This window comes from Bufo gargarizans, chromosome 2 (genome assembly GCF_014858855.1).
Source record: "Bufo gargarizans isolate SCDJY-AF-19 chromosome 2, ASM1485885v1, whole genome shotgun sequence".
NCBI classification, from domain to species: domain Eukaryota; kingdom Metazoa; phylum Chordata; class Amphibia; order Anura; family Bufonidae; genus Bufo; species Bufo gargarizans.
The window spans coordinates 74436014-74452075 of NC_058081.1; positions in this window are offsets into that span (position 1 = coordinate 74436014).

The window sequence follows — 16062 nt, forward strand, 5'->3', positions numbered from 1 at the left end:
CACGGACGGTAAGTATACTGCTGCCCCGCTCCCCACTACACTTTACCATGGCTGCCAGGACTTTAGCGTCCTGGCAGCCATGGTAACCATTCAGAGAAAGCTAAACGTCGGATCCGGTAATGCGCCGAAACGACGTTTAGCTTAAGGCCGTATCCGGATTAATGCCTTTCAATGGGCATTAATTCCGGATCCGGCCTTGCGGCAAGTGTTCAGGATTTTTGGCCGGAGCAAAAAGCGCAGCATGCTGCAGTATTTTCTCCAGCCAAAAAAACGTTCCGGTCCTGAACTGAAGACATCCTGATGCATCCTGAACGGATTTCACTCCATTCAGAATGCATGGGGATAATCCTGATCAGGATTCTTCCGGCATAGAGCCCCGACGACGGAACTCTATGCCGGAACAGAACAACGCAAGTGTGAAAGAGCCCTTACTCTCCATTCAGAATGCAAGGGGATAAAACTGATCAGTTCTTTTCCGGGATAGAGCCCCTGTGACGGAACTCTATGCCGGAAAAGAAAAACGCAAGTGTGAAAGTAGCCTAAGTATTCTTGTTACTTCGCAGCACCATGTCAGTAGCATGTATGCATGGACAACAGATAAATATCTATCACATGAACATAGCACGTCCGTTTTCCTGCCATACAATATATGCCACACACTATATACCATACACACAATATATATATAGATAGATAGATAGATAGATTGAATTTTATGTCCATGAGTTTTTTTTGTTGGACCAACAGTATTTGCTTGTTTATTTAGCGTTACCCAGGGTGCACCACAGAGATGCAAAACAACTTTACACCCCATACCGTACCGTCACTTACTAGACAGGTATATCGCAGCTTAGCTGGCTAATATCTGATTGCTCAGACCCCACACACATACAATTGCAATACAATCTGATCTTATAACCGTAACATTAAATCTAATATTTCCCCTTCAAAGGAGTAACTTCATTTTTGCGTATTTGTTGAGGATATTTTTTTTTTAATTTTGTATAATAAAACAATGGGGATTATATGCTTTCATCTTTATCCTTCAGCGCTTTCTGGAGTGGGGCTATCATCTCACCCAGAAACACAAAGAAAAAGAGGTGATAATAACATCTGTCCGGACTGAGCTTTATCTCAAACATGGGAAAAAGTACAAGAAGGAAGCCATCCAGAAGAAATTTTGCGACCTAAAGCGCCTTCACCCTGAACTTGTGAAAGAATATAGTCGTCGATTACGCCCAGGTACAATGCTTACATGAATTTTGTATCTCTCTCTACAACACTCAGTAATGTATACATTCAGTAATGCTGCTAATCTGTACAGATGTAGTATGGTTAACACACAACCTCTCAAATTTATTAATTCATCCCGTAATCTTGAAACAAAAGCCATTTTAAAAAATAGCGTAACACATTTAATTGCATTAAGTTTACATAACACGTCTCATAAAGCATGTGTGTTAAAGGGGTTGTCCGGGATTAGGGACCATTGTTTAATAGCGTTGCACATACACACACTTTACATACACCCATGTCCTACCTTTTCAGCATGTTTCTAAGTACCCTTTTTACCCAAAACCTTTATGGCAGGAAGTAACTGATTTCTTTCAGTCAGTGACGTACCGGGTCCCTTGCAGAGGAGGAAAGCTTCCTCTTCCGCTGCTCAGGGAGCCCGGTGACGTCACTGACAGCCTAATTAATTATTCAAAAGTCTAGGAGGGGCAGTAACTCTCCTGGCCAAGATTGCGCTAAGCTCCGCCCCTCCAGTCCGGTGACGTCAAAGTGAAATAAAGTGCCTCCCCTAAAATGCTCCACTCCTTTCTGCCCCCATTGTCCCATATATAACAAATGCGCCCCCCCCCCCCATGCGTCCGCTCCTTGTGGTGCAGATATTGATGGCAGCGGCTCAGGAACGGAGCCGCTGCCATCAGCAGAGAGCGTTAGCTGTAACTGTAACAGCTAACACTCTGTAACAGGTGCGCGGCATCCAGATCCATGTGGTTGAGAAGGAGGGAGCGCCCTCTCTCTACCATCGCGCCCCTGCTGCTGCGATTGCAGCAGCCAATCGTTGCCATGGCAACCGGACGCCTAACAAAGGCGTCCTGGTTGCTATGGACCTAAGGCTAATCAGACCCTGAGGTCTGATTAGCCTTAGTCAGGGCTCCAGATGGCGACCAAAATGCGCCACCAATGAAGAAAACTGACCTGTAATACAAATACAGGAGGCGGGTGCCAGAATCAAATAGCCGGCACCCGACCTCTGTGACAGGGAGCTGCGACCAGCTGCAGTTGAGTTAACCCTTCAGGTGCGGTACCTGAGGGGTTAACTGTCGCTGATTGCAGCTCCCTGTCACAGAGGTCGGGTGTCGGCTATTTGATTCCGGCACCGCCTCCTGTATTTGTATAAGAAACATTGGTGGCACAGTGCGCCCCCCCCCCCCCTCCCCCAGTATAATAAACATCGGTGGCGCAGTGGGAAGTGCCAATGAGGGTTAAAAATAATTTTAAAAAATTAACTCACCTCCTCCAGCTGATCTGTAGCTGCCGGTCTCCTGTGCTTTCTTCAGGACCTGTGGTGACGTCACTGAGCTCATCACATGGTCCATTACCATGGTGATGGATCATGTGATGTATCATGTGATGAGCACAGTGATGTCACCACAGGTCCTTTGACAGGTCCCGAAGAAAGAACAGGAGACGATCAATTGGAGGAGGTGAGTTAATTTTTTTATTTATTTTTTAACCCTCATTGGCACTGCTCACTGTGCCACCAATGTTTATTATATTGGGGGGGGGGGCGCACTGCGCCACCAATGTTTATTATATTGAGGGGGGCGCACTGCGCCACCAATGCTTATTATATTGAGGGGGGCGCACTGCGCCACCAATGTTTATTATATTGAGGGGGGCGCACTGCGCCACCAATGCTTATTATATTGAGGGGGGCGCACTGCGCCACCAATGTTTATTATATTGAGGGGGGGCGCACTGCGCCACCAATGTTTATTATATTGAGGGGGGTGCACTGCGCCACCAATGCTTATTATATTGAGGGGGGCGCACTGCGCCACCAATGTTTATTATATTGAGGGGGGGCGCACTGCACCACCAATGTCTATTATATTGAGGGGGGCGCACTGCGCCACCAATGTTTATTATATTGGGGGGGCGCACTGCGCCACCAATGTTTATTATATTGAGGGGGGGCGCACTGCGCCACCAATGTTTATTATATTGAGGGGGGCGCACTGCGCCACCAATGCTTATTATATTGAGGGGGGCGCACTGCGCCACCAATGTTTATTATATTGAGGGGGGGCGCACTGCGCCACCAATGTTTATTATATTGAGGGGGGCGCACTGCGCCACCAATGCTTATTATATTGAGGGGGGCGCACTGCGCCACCAATGTTTATTATATTGAGGGGGGGCGCACTGCACCACCAATGTTTATTATATTGAGGGGGGGTGCACTGCGCCACTAATGTTTATTGTATTGAGGGGGGGCGCACTGCGCCACCAATGTTTATTATATTGAGGGGGGCCGCACTGCGCCACTAATGTTTATTATATTGAGGGGGGGCGCACTGCGCCACCAATGCTTATTATATTGAGGGGGGCGCACTGCGCCACTAATGTTTATTATATTGAGGGGGGGCGCACTGCGCCACCAATGTTTATTATATTGACCTTCTACCATGCATTCTGTATTCAGAATGCTATTATTTTCCCTTATAACCATGTTATAAGGGAAAATAATACAGTGAATAGACTTTCATCCTAGCAACCATGCGTGAAAAATCGCACCGCGTCCACACTTGCTTGCGATTTTCACGCAGCCCTATTAACTTCTATGGGGCCTGTGTTGCGTGAAAAACGCACAATATAGAGCATGCTTCGATTTTCACGCAACGCACTAGTGATGTGTGAAAATCACCGCTCATGTGCAGAGCCCCATAGAAGTGAATGGGTCCGGATTTAGTGCGGGTGCATTCCGGTATTTTGAATGCGTGGCCCTTATAGTGTGACGCTGTCAGCGATGTTTATGGATAGATGTGGGAGCGTGGCCCTTATAGTGTGACGCTGTCAGCGATGTTTATGGATAGATGCGGGAGCGTGGCCCTTATAGTGGGACGCTGTCAGCGATGTTTATGGATAGATGCGTGAGCGTGGCCCTTATAGTGGGACGCTGTCAGCGATGTTTATGGATAGATGCGTGAGCGTGGCCCTTATACAGTAGTGGGACGCTGTCAGCGATGTTTATGGATAGATGTGTGAGCGTGGCCCTTATAGTGGGACGCTGTCAGCGATGTTTATGGATAGATGTGTGAGCGTGGCCCTTATAGTAGGGACGCTGTCAGCGATGTTTATGGATAGATGTGGGAGCGTGGCCCTTATAGTGGGACGCTGTCAGCGATGTTTATGGATAGATGTGGGAGCGTGGCCCTTATAGTGGGACGCTGTCAGCGATGTTTATGGATAGATGTGGGAGCATGGCTTTTATAGTGGGACGCTGTCAGCGATGTTTATGGATAGATGTGGGAGCGTGGCCCTTATAGTGTGACGCTGTCAGCGATGTTTATCGATAGATGTGGGAGCGTGGCCCTTATAGTGGGACGCTGTCAGCGATGTTTATGGATAGATGTGGGAGCGTGGCCCTTATAGTGTGACGCTGTCAGCGATGTTTATGGATAGATGTGGGAGCGTGGCCCTTATAGTGGGACGCTGTCAGCGATGTTTATGGATAGATGTGGGAGCATGGCCTTTATAGTGGGACGCTGTCAGCGATGTTTATGGATAGATGTGGGAGCGTGCCCTTTATAGTGGGATGCTGTCAGCGATGTTTATGGATAGATGTGGGAGCGTGGCCCTTATAGTGGGATGCTGTCAGCGATGTTTATGGATAGATGTGGGAGCGTGGCCCTTATAGTGGGATGCTGTCAGCGATGTTTATGGATAGATGTGGGAGCGTGGCCTTTATAGTTTGTTGCAGTCTGCTATCCCTAAGGTTGTATACCATGAGTAACTAGCACAAGCATAAAACTAAAAATGATCTACTATTGTGGAAAGATGGAGCTGCTCCCTGTGTGTTAGTTCACTGTCTGCAAACACTGAGCACATGAAGTGCAAGAGACAGAGCAAGGAGGAGTTTATGTAAAAGGTGGGCGGATCTATGGAGGAGGCTGAATATGTATGAGGGGGGCGGGTGCAGGGAGGTGATCTTACACTGTAGAAACCAGGAGCTGCTGATCTGCACTGGGAGCCACAATGCACTGCAGCAGGAAGTGATGGCATACATAAACAGATATGTACACAGTCTGCTGGGGACTGTAGGAGCCATGCAGCAGTGCAAAAGCCACCTAAAAACATCTTAGGAAGATAGATTTGGCTACTAACAGTGAGTAAGCAGTTAAAAAAAAAATATGTTGATCCCGGACAACCCCTTTAACTCTACTACATCCGTATTTCATCCCTTTTCAAATGATTACTTAATACCCGGTGTGACATGTACAAAATCTTCCGGTTACATAATACATCTCTACCTCGCTGAGATTGTATATATATTGTTATACCAGCACGGTACTGATGTATGATGTCACCGGATGATTTCATACATTTCACACACATACATATATATATAGGTATTTTTGTTTATATCTACATAAACTGCAAACATGATTCAGGTCAAAGTCCCCGACCATTACATACATCCCCCCTACAATTTGCATGGGATTCAAGAATATATATATATATATATATATACAGTCATGTGAAAAAATTAGGACACCCTTTGAAAGCATGTGGTTTTTTGTAACATTTTTAATAAAAGGTTATTTCATCTCCGTTTCAACAATACAGAGAGATTAAAGTAATCCAACTAAACAAAGAAAACTGAAGAAAAGTCTTTTCAAGATCTTCTGTAAATGTCATTCTACAAAAATGCCTATTCTAACTGAGGAAAAAGATAGGACACCCTCACATGTATTCCCTCTTAAATTGGCTCAGATCTCACACAGGTATATCACACCAGGTGCACATAATTAGTAGATCGTTACTCTGCATGTTGAATGAGGCTTGCCCTATTTAAACCTCAGACATTTAGTTTGGTGTGCTCCTGACTGTTGAAGTGAGAGTGAGCACCATGGTGAGAGCAAAAGAGCTGTCAGAGGACTTCAGAAAAAAGATTGTAGCAGCCTATGAGTCTGGGAAGGGATTTAAAAAGATCTCAAAAGATTTTGAAATCAGCCATTCCACTGTCCGGAAGATAGTCTACAAGTGGAGGGCTTTCAAAACAACTGCCAACATGCCCAGGACTGGTCGCCCCAGCAAGTTCACCCCAAGAGCAGACCGCAAGATGCTAAAAGAGGTCTCCAAAAACCCTAAAGTGTCATCTCGAGAACTACAGCAGGCTCTGGCTACTGTTGATGTAGAAGTACATGCCTCTACAATCAGAAAGAGACTGTACAAGTTTAACTTGCATGGGAGGTGTGCAAGGAGGAAACCTTTGCTTTCCAAGAGAAACATCGAGGCCAGACTGACATTTGCCAGAGATAAAGTTGACAAAGACCAGGACTTCTGGAATAATGTTCTTTGGACAGATGAGTCCAAAATTGAATTATTTGGACACAACAGCAGAGGACATGTTTGGCGTAAACCAAACACAGCATTCCAAGAAAAGAACCTCATACCAACTGTGAAGCATGGAGGTGGAAGTGTCATGGTTTGGGGCTGCTTTGCTGCAGCAGGACCTGGTCAGCTCACCATCATAGAATCCACGATGAATTCTACTGTGTATCAGAAGGTGCTTGAAGAACATGTGAGACCATCAGTTAGAAAATTAAAGCTGAAGCGGAACTGGACCATGCAACATGACAATGACCCAAAACATACTAGTAAATCAACCAAAGATTGGCTGAAAAAGAAGAAATGGAGAGTCCTGGAATGGCCAAGTCAAAGTCCAGATTTGAATCCCATTGAGATGCTGTGGGGTGACTTGAAAAGGGCTGTACGTGCAAGAAACCCCTCAAACATCTCACAGCTGAAAAAGTTCTGCATTGAGGAGTGGGGTAAAATTTCCTCAGACCGATGTCGAAGACTGGTAGATGGCTACAAGAACCGTCTCACTGCAGTTATTTCAGCCAAAGGAGGTAACACTCGCTGTTAGGGGCAAGGGTGTCCTATCTTTTTCCTCAGTTAGAATAGGCATTTTTGTAGAATGACATTTACAGAAGATCTTGAAAAGACTTTTCTTCAGTTTTCTTTGTTTAGTCGGATTACTTTAATCTCTCTGTATTGTTGAAACGGAGATGAAATAACCTTTTATTAAAAATGTTACAAAAAACCACATGCTTTCAAAGGGTGTCCTAATTTTTTCACATGACTGTATATACGTATGTATGTATTTATGCATGTTCCTCAAAAACGCAACAATCGATTTCAATGATTCTTGGTATACGTATCCCTTGCTACCTGGAATGAAATCTTGCGGGGATCTCAGCTCTCTAGGACGTACCGTTCATGAGATATATAAAAAAAATGAACTGCATTAGCCAATACAAGCCTGCCAGCCTTTCACTTAAAGGGAACCTGTCATGTGGATATTTGAATATAATCTAACTAATTATATACAATCATTAACTACTAAAAAGTGCCTTAGATGTATTCACTTACTGGTGTGACAGATGGTTACCTCATAATATACACACAAAGATGCCGCATGCTAATGAGCTGATTCGAGTCCAGCGTGATGTCAGTGAGTCCAGCGTATATTTAATTCAGAGCTATAGCCACTCCCCTGCCCACCTGCTGCTGATTCATATGGAAACAAACTGTCATTCAGCAGCAGGTGGGCGGGGAGAGTCAGGAGCTCATTAATATTCATGACTCATCATTATCAGCTGGAGCTTTTCAATACAAGATGTTGGCAGATTGACTGGGTCAATTAAAGAAAGTGACCCAGCATTTTGCTAAGCGAATCAGTCACTTATTTATGTTGCCCTTAGTTAGGACACCATAAAACTGGTGACAGGTTCCCTTTAAATCCTAACTGCAAACTGACGGGCGCTGTGGAGTTCACAGTTAAAGGGCCGGTCACCGTGAAACTCACTTTTAAAGGGCCGGTCACCGTGAAAATCACTGTTAAAGGGCCGGTCACCGTCAGTCACTGTTAAAGGGGCGGTCACCATGAAACTCACTTTTAAAGGGCCGGTCACTGTGAAACTCACTTTTAAAGGGCTGGTCACCGTGAAAATCACTGTTAAAGGGCCGGTCAACGTGAAAATCACTGTTAAAGGGGCGGTCACCGTGAAACTCAACATTAAAGGGCTGGTCACTGTGAAAGTCACTGTTATTTAATATAAAATTGCTATGAATAAATACCCAAGCAACGCCGGGTCGTTCACTAGTATATATATATTGTAAGGATTCACAAATGGTAGCCTTCAGATAAATACACAGAAGCATTTTTCCATGGAAATCTTAAAATAACAAGTGTCCTTTATTGTTGGCACACAAACAATCAACAGGTAGCATTAATAGGCTTACTCCAGCCGACACTTAAAGAAAAAAACAATTACACAAGTAAGGCACAGTACCGTAAATCCCACAGAGTATCTTGCATTGTCCTCTTTATCCAAGCAGAGACCCTCTGGTCTTTCACTCAGTTCCAAACACAAACACCCAGCCATCCAGAGCTCCACCGTCAGCCATGTAATCATCCCCACCTGACCCTTCTTACTGACTTTTGTAAGCCATTCAAAACCTGGCCTGGATTGTGTGGAGTAGTCACCCGCCCAACTCTCTGACTGCTCCCAATAAGAGCCATCCCGTATTAGCTTTTCACAGCTATGCTAACTACCAAAGTGTCAGTCAGCAACTGCTGTGGACATATGCACTAGTGGCTCCTACTTCACCGAGGCCAAGATCCTCGGTGACACATATCTTCCATCTATTATAGTCCTTTGTGCCTTTCTACTATATATATATATATATATATATATATGTGTGTGTGTGTGTATATGTATATATATATATACACACACACACCTCACCCAGTAAATTAACCTCATAAACTACAAATTAAGTGCTATATGAAAGGTAAGATTGTATTAAAAATGCGGCTGGGCAGACAGTATAACGATGACAGCCCAAAAAATTATTATACCCAACATAATACCATCAAATAACCCCTGATACCTCATCCTACCTTTTAAGTTAGGACAGTTTTACCCATCTGTAAAACTGGTTTTGGCATGTTATATAACACCAAAATGAGGCAAATCCACCGTGTGGATAATCAGAATCCCATGCAGATCCCCCCATATAGGATTTTTTTTTTATATTTACCTTTGTTATGATTTATGAGTTGTTTGTCTAAATTCTTAACATTCTGTGATTACTGGGGTTCCTGTTCCTTCTGTGAGACACAGAAAATCAAAGAAGGTGGTCGCAACGGGTGTGGAGGAAGAGTCGACTGAGCAGGCAGAGGAGGAGCAGCCTGGACCATCGCAGCTAGAGGATTGCTCCCCCCACCTCCAGAAGAGGGGGACAAGGAGGTCTACACCCCCAACCAGGAGGGTAAATATGTGCACACAGCTATATAATTAAATATCCATACTATGTTTATAACAAAAAGGTCCTAAATTGATATAAATTTGAGAAAAGTAGATAAATAAATCCTCGGTGACACATATCTTCCATCTATTATAGTCCCTTGTGCCTTTCTACAAATATATATATATATATATATATATATATATATATTTATTAATATACACACACACACACACACCCCACCCAGTAAATTAACCTCATAAACCACAAATTAAATGCTATCTGAAAGGTAATATTGTAATAGAGGTAAGGGAGATCAGGATGTTAGTGGAGTAAAATGAGGATTTTACATGACAGACTCCCTTTAACTGCTGAATAGAACAGCGCTAAACAGTGCCTAAATAGCATATAGAAATCTAGTCATCTCGCCACCTATCTGCAAGCGACTTTACCCCTCCTTCTATTAATAAAGTGACCATGACAACTAAATCAACAGTGAGTGAAGACGGACAGCAGATATTTAAAATGCGGCTGTGCAGACAGTATAACGATGACAGCCCAAAAATGTAATATAACCAACATAATACCATCAAATAACCTCTGTTACGTCATACTACTTTTTAACTTAGTCCAGTTTTACCCATCTGTAACACTTGTTTTGTCATGTAATATAAACCCATAATGAGGCAAATCCACCGTGTGGATAATCAGAATCCCATGCAGATCCCTCCATATAGGATATTTTTTTATTTTATTTACCTTTGTTATGATTTATGAGTTGATTGTCTAAATTCTTAACATTCTGTGATTACAGGTGTTCCCGTTCCTCCTGTACAACAAACAGGTGAGGAGGAAGAGTCGGCGGAGCAGGCAGAGGAGGAGCAGCCTGGACCATCAGAACAAGGGGATTCCTCCCCCCCACCTCCAGAAGAGGGGGACAAGGAGGTCTACACCCCCATCAGGAGGGTAAATATGTGCACACAGCTATATAATTAAATATCCATACGATGTTTATAACAAAAAGGGCCTAAAATGATTTAAAAAAGCGAAAAGTAGAGAAATATATATATTTTTTTAAAGCAAAATAAATCTGTAATCTACATTAAAACCATAAAGTATCCAACTAATTCACATTAAGGGTCCATTCACACGTCCGTTTTTTCTTTCCTGATCTGTTCCGTTTTTTCAGGAACAGATCAGGACCAGATCTGGACCCATTCATTTTCAATGGGTCCTGGAAAAAATCGGACAGCACAATGTGTGCTGTCCGTTTCCGTTGTTCCGTTCCGCATGTCCGTTTAAATATAAAACATGTCCTATTCTTGTCCTGAAAAATCGGATCCTGGTACAATACAAAGTCAATGGATCCGCAAAAAACGGATGACATTCGGATGTCATTCCGTATGTCATCCGTTTTTTGCGGATTCCGTTCCTGGAAACACATAACAATTTTATTTATTTTTTTTATTTTTTATTTTTTTTCAATTTTTTTTCAAAGAAATCCAAACAACTTTATTTGATTATTGAAATGTATACATGTTCCCGTTTTTTGCGGATCCGCAAAAAACGGATGACATACGGATGACATACGGAAACATTTTCAGGAACAACGGATCCGCAAAAAACGGACCGTTTTTCAGGATGAAAAAAAACAGGACGTGTGAATGGACCCTAAACATTACATAACTATAACCAAGTAATTCTGTGCTGTTTTTAATAAATACAAAATAAGAGTTGTGGTGGCTTGATACATTTTAATGGCCATAAAATAATAATTAATATGTCATAGCGAGCTTCCAAGAACTCACCAGTCCCTTCATCTGTCGTATATACAATAAAAAGGGAGACATGGCGGAATGAATGGGCATTTGAAATATAAGATACAAACATATCAAAGACCATCATAATAAGTCCGTTATTATCCTACAGATAAGGGGCTGAGTACGTATTATTGTCTTTAAATTTATGGCATCTCAGAGACCTGGTGCCACGACTATGTCTATAGAAGACTATTTAGATTTTGTAGTGTGTCCAAAATCCCTTTCAACAAATTTTTGTCCTCAATTTGCATTCTAAAAATCTTATAGCTCTTTTGTATTGGAAGTTATATTTTAAGATGAGAACTTTAATGTGTTATTCATATTGACCATGGCCAACAGAAATGCTTAGCAACACGAAAGTGTAGATTGTTCTTTCATCTCAAAGAAACCAACTAAATACTATTATACTGTAATGAACTTGCATTAATTAACCCACTAAATAACATTATACTATATTGAAATACTAAATAAACAACTATATAATTTTCAAAACTGTAATTAAAAATAATTTGGTTCTGTAAATGGACAGTACTGTAACAAAAACTCCACACAAACCACTAACTGACTTCATCATAATTGTCATAAAGTCATTGTAATTATTATTTTTTTTATCCTAACAGTTATTAGAAAACTTAAAAGGAGGCTCCTTGCGCATCGGAAATCAGAAGCCAAGGCAATGCTGGCTATAAAAGGCGAGAAAAAAAAAAATAGGGCTACTTCAGGGTCGCTTACAGAGGCATCAGCGTCAGCTGGATGATGCATACAAGAAGCTAGAGGAGCAGAGGAAGATCCATAATGAAGAGCTCCTGGAGATCCAGAAAGAACTCCAAAGTTTGCCTTAGATTTTTTTTTTATATTTTACATACTTTCTATTTGTAAATAAATATTATATTACGTTTAATCATTAGCTTTCGTATGTTTGATATTGTTATTTAATACATAAACTAGCTGTGGACCCCGCGTTGCTCAGGTATTTATTTATTGCAAATATATATTAAATACCAGTAACTTTTGCAATGGTCGCCCCTTTAACAGTAAATTTCACGGTGACCGGCCCTTTAACTGTGAACTCCACAGCGCCGTCAGTTGGCATTTAGGATTTAAGTTAAAGGCTGGAGGCAGGCTTGTATTGGCTAATGCAGGTGATATTTTGGGACTATCTCGGGAACGGTACGTCCTAGAGAGCTGAGACCCCCGCATCATTTCTTTCCAGGTAGCAAGGGATGTTTATACCAAATCTCATTGAATTTGATGGTTGTGTTTTTGAGTTTTTGCGGCACATACACACACACATACATCCTTTTTTATATATAGATTTAAATTTATCAGGTTGCAGGAAGGCCCCTTGAGTCCTAGTGCAAAGTCATATGGATCAGGACAGACAGCAGCAGCAAGTTAAGGTAACAGTGGTGGGTACGGTCTACACTAAACTCAATATGATCAGGACAGACAGAAATTATGCTAACACAGAACAATATGAAAGAATGCAGTCAGACATTAGAACAGAACAAAATAAATATTTATTAACAAAATAACAAACATGCCTCTATGGCAACTTTTTAACTTTGTTATAAAGCATTAACATATCCCTCTTTTGTTTAAGGTGCTGTTTCTTAAACTTGGCCATCAGCCTCTGCATTTGGCGCATGCCGGCATTCTGTTCCCGCTAATTATGTTCCTTTTTTTTCTAAAAAACAGCAGTACTGTTAGGATTAGAAAATAAAATTATATTACTTGCAATTCAGATTACGTGGTATCGATATAGAATTATTTTTTTATGTGCACATATTTACCCTCTTGGCGGGGGTTGGTTACAACATCCTCTGGAGTGGTGGGGGGTTCTTGTGGAGGCTGGGAGGGTCCAGCGTCTTCCACTTCCACCTCTTCTCCCACATCAGGTCTGTCAGTCACCTCATCCTGAAGCTCATGGGAGGGTCCTGGCTCATGAGCTTTCATAGGAGCCATCATATTGCCATCAGGTGGTGGAGGGGCCGCTACATCCTCTGAGGGTCCTGTCTGCTCTGTGGAATCCTCCTCATCTGTGGTGGAGACCTCCATCACCACCACATTCAGCGGATATTTTTTCTGTTTTCGCGGTCGTCTCCTCTTTATGGTAGGAACAGGAACACCTGTAATCACAGAATATTACGAATTTTGATAATGAAATCATAAATCACAACAAAGTTAAAGATCCAGAAATTCATATACTGTATGGAGGGATCTGCATGGGATTATGATAAACCACAAAGTGTATTTGACTCTTTTTGGCGTTATCTAACATTTTAAAACCAGTGTTCCAGATTTGTTAAACTAGCCAAATTTACAAGGTAGGATGAGGTAACACTGTATTTATTAGGAAGGTGTCCTTTACGGTATTGCGGCTGGGTTATTCACTTTAAATCAAAACATGCAAATGTTCGGAAATTAGATAAGAGGTTACTGGATGTTATAAAAGGTGGAGAAAGGAATCGATTTTAATATGCTATTTAAGCAGAATTTATCGTTGGTATATTCAGTGTTAAAAAGCAGTCTTTCATTTAAAATCATCATTTTAGAACTAAAAGATAAAGATCTACCTTAAGCTTGCATTTCATTAGTGGTTGTAGCAGACTGCGTTTCAACTACAGTGGATGTTTCATATGTACTGTTGAATGGATTTACAATGTTAGGTTTAATTACCTAATTAGTATGTAACCTGCTTAGCATTCGTCTGGTTGTGCGGTAGAAACATAATGACTACAATGGATGTCTGAAATGGATTGTTGATTATTAAATTACTTCGCAGACTGAGGGGAGGGGATTTGTGTGGCCTGTAACCAGTCTGTGATTAAACAATGGATAATTTTCTGTATGTGTTTGCCTTGCATGGTAGAGGGGCATAAAAGTAGGGGATGTGGCATTAAACATAGTCCTGCTTTCAAGTGGTCTTAAACTTTTGATCAGGACCGTATATATATATATATATATATATAATCTATAATCCCATGCAAATTACGTGGGGGATGTATGAAATGGACGGGGCCTTTCAAATAAATACTGAATGATGCTTGCATTTTATGTATATATAAACATAAAGACATATATATGTGTGTGTGTGTCTGTGAAACGTATCAAATCATCTGGTGAGATCATACATCTGTACTGCGCTGTGTGTATAACTATATATATATATATATATATATATATATACACACACACACACACACAATCTCAGCGAGGTAGAGATGTAAGCGTCACACCGGGTATTAAGTAATCATTTTTAAAGGGATGAAATACGGATGTAGTAGATTTAACACAGATCCTTTAGGAGACGTGTTATTTAAACAAAATGCAATTAAATGCGTTACACTATTTTTTAACAAAGGCTTTTGTTTCTAGATAACGCAATGAGTTAAGAGGTTGTGTGTTATCCCAACTACATCTGTACAGATTAGCAGCATAACTGAATACATTACATAGTGTTGTAAAGAGAGATACAAAAGTCATGTAAATATTGTACCTGGACATAATCGTTCGCTCATCTCCTTTACAAGTTTGGGCCTAAACCTCTTCAGATCGCACCACATCTTTTGCAGTTCCACATATTTGTGCCACAAAGAAAACTTCATAAATAACTCCGCACGTAGAGACCTTAGAATGGCGTGCTTCTCCGCTCTCTTCTTGGTTAGGGCGTATCCCCTCACCAACAAACGCTGCAAGCATATAATTCAATTTTTTTACATTCAATTTTTTTTTAAATATGTCCTCAACAAACCTGCAAAAAGCAGTTATGTCTTTAAAGGGGAAATATTAGATTGAATGTTAACGTTATAAGATCGGATTGTAATGCGATTCTATGTGTGTGGGGTCTGAGGGAGCAATCGGATATTGGCCGGCTAAGCTGCGATGTACTTGTCTAGTGAAGTGACGGTACGGTATTGGGTGTACAGCTGGTTTGCATCACCGTGGTGCACCCTGGGTAACGCTAAATGAAACAGCAAATACGGTGAGACAAAGAAAGCTCATGTACATAAAATATAATCTATATATATATATTGTGTGTGTATGGTATATTGTGTATGGTACCATATATAGTGTGTGGTATATATTGAGTGACAGGAAAATGGACGTGCTATGTGCTGTGAATGTGATATAAATGTATCTGTTGTCCATACATACAGGCTACAAACATAGTGCTGTGAAGTAACAAGAATACTTATAGGAGTGCACAAATCTGTATTATCTATTTTTACCTTAAAAAAATAAAAATAAAAAAATCATAAGAAACAAAATCGTATTCATATTGAAAATATTCGAATTTACAAATATTTCGCTAGACTCGATCAACTTATAATAATCATTCTAACATGCATGCGAAAGTACTGTGATATTACTTACAGCTACGATTATTTCATCCTCGGCTTTTACAAAGCAATGTCTTAGGATCTTTGCGGAGCACATTGTACTTGAGTGTCTGCGAGTGTCTGGAGTGGAGAGTCCAGTGAAAACAATTTATAGTCGCGATCTACATAAGGTGAGTCACCTCAGGTGACGTACTAGTGATGTCATGCGGTCGGGCACACGTATTAAACATTACGATTTTTCGGTTGTAATATTCGTGAACTCGAATATTATAACCAAGATTATTGGTTTAGAATAGAATAGGACGAATATTCTAAAAAACTTAATTACTATATACGAATATAAGGAA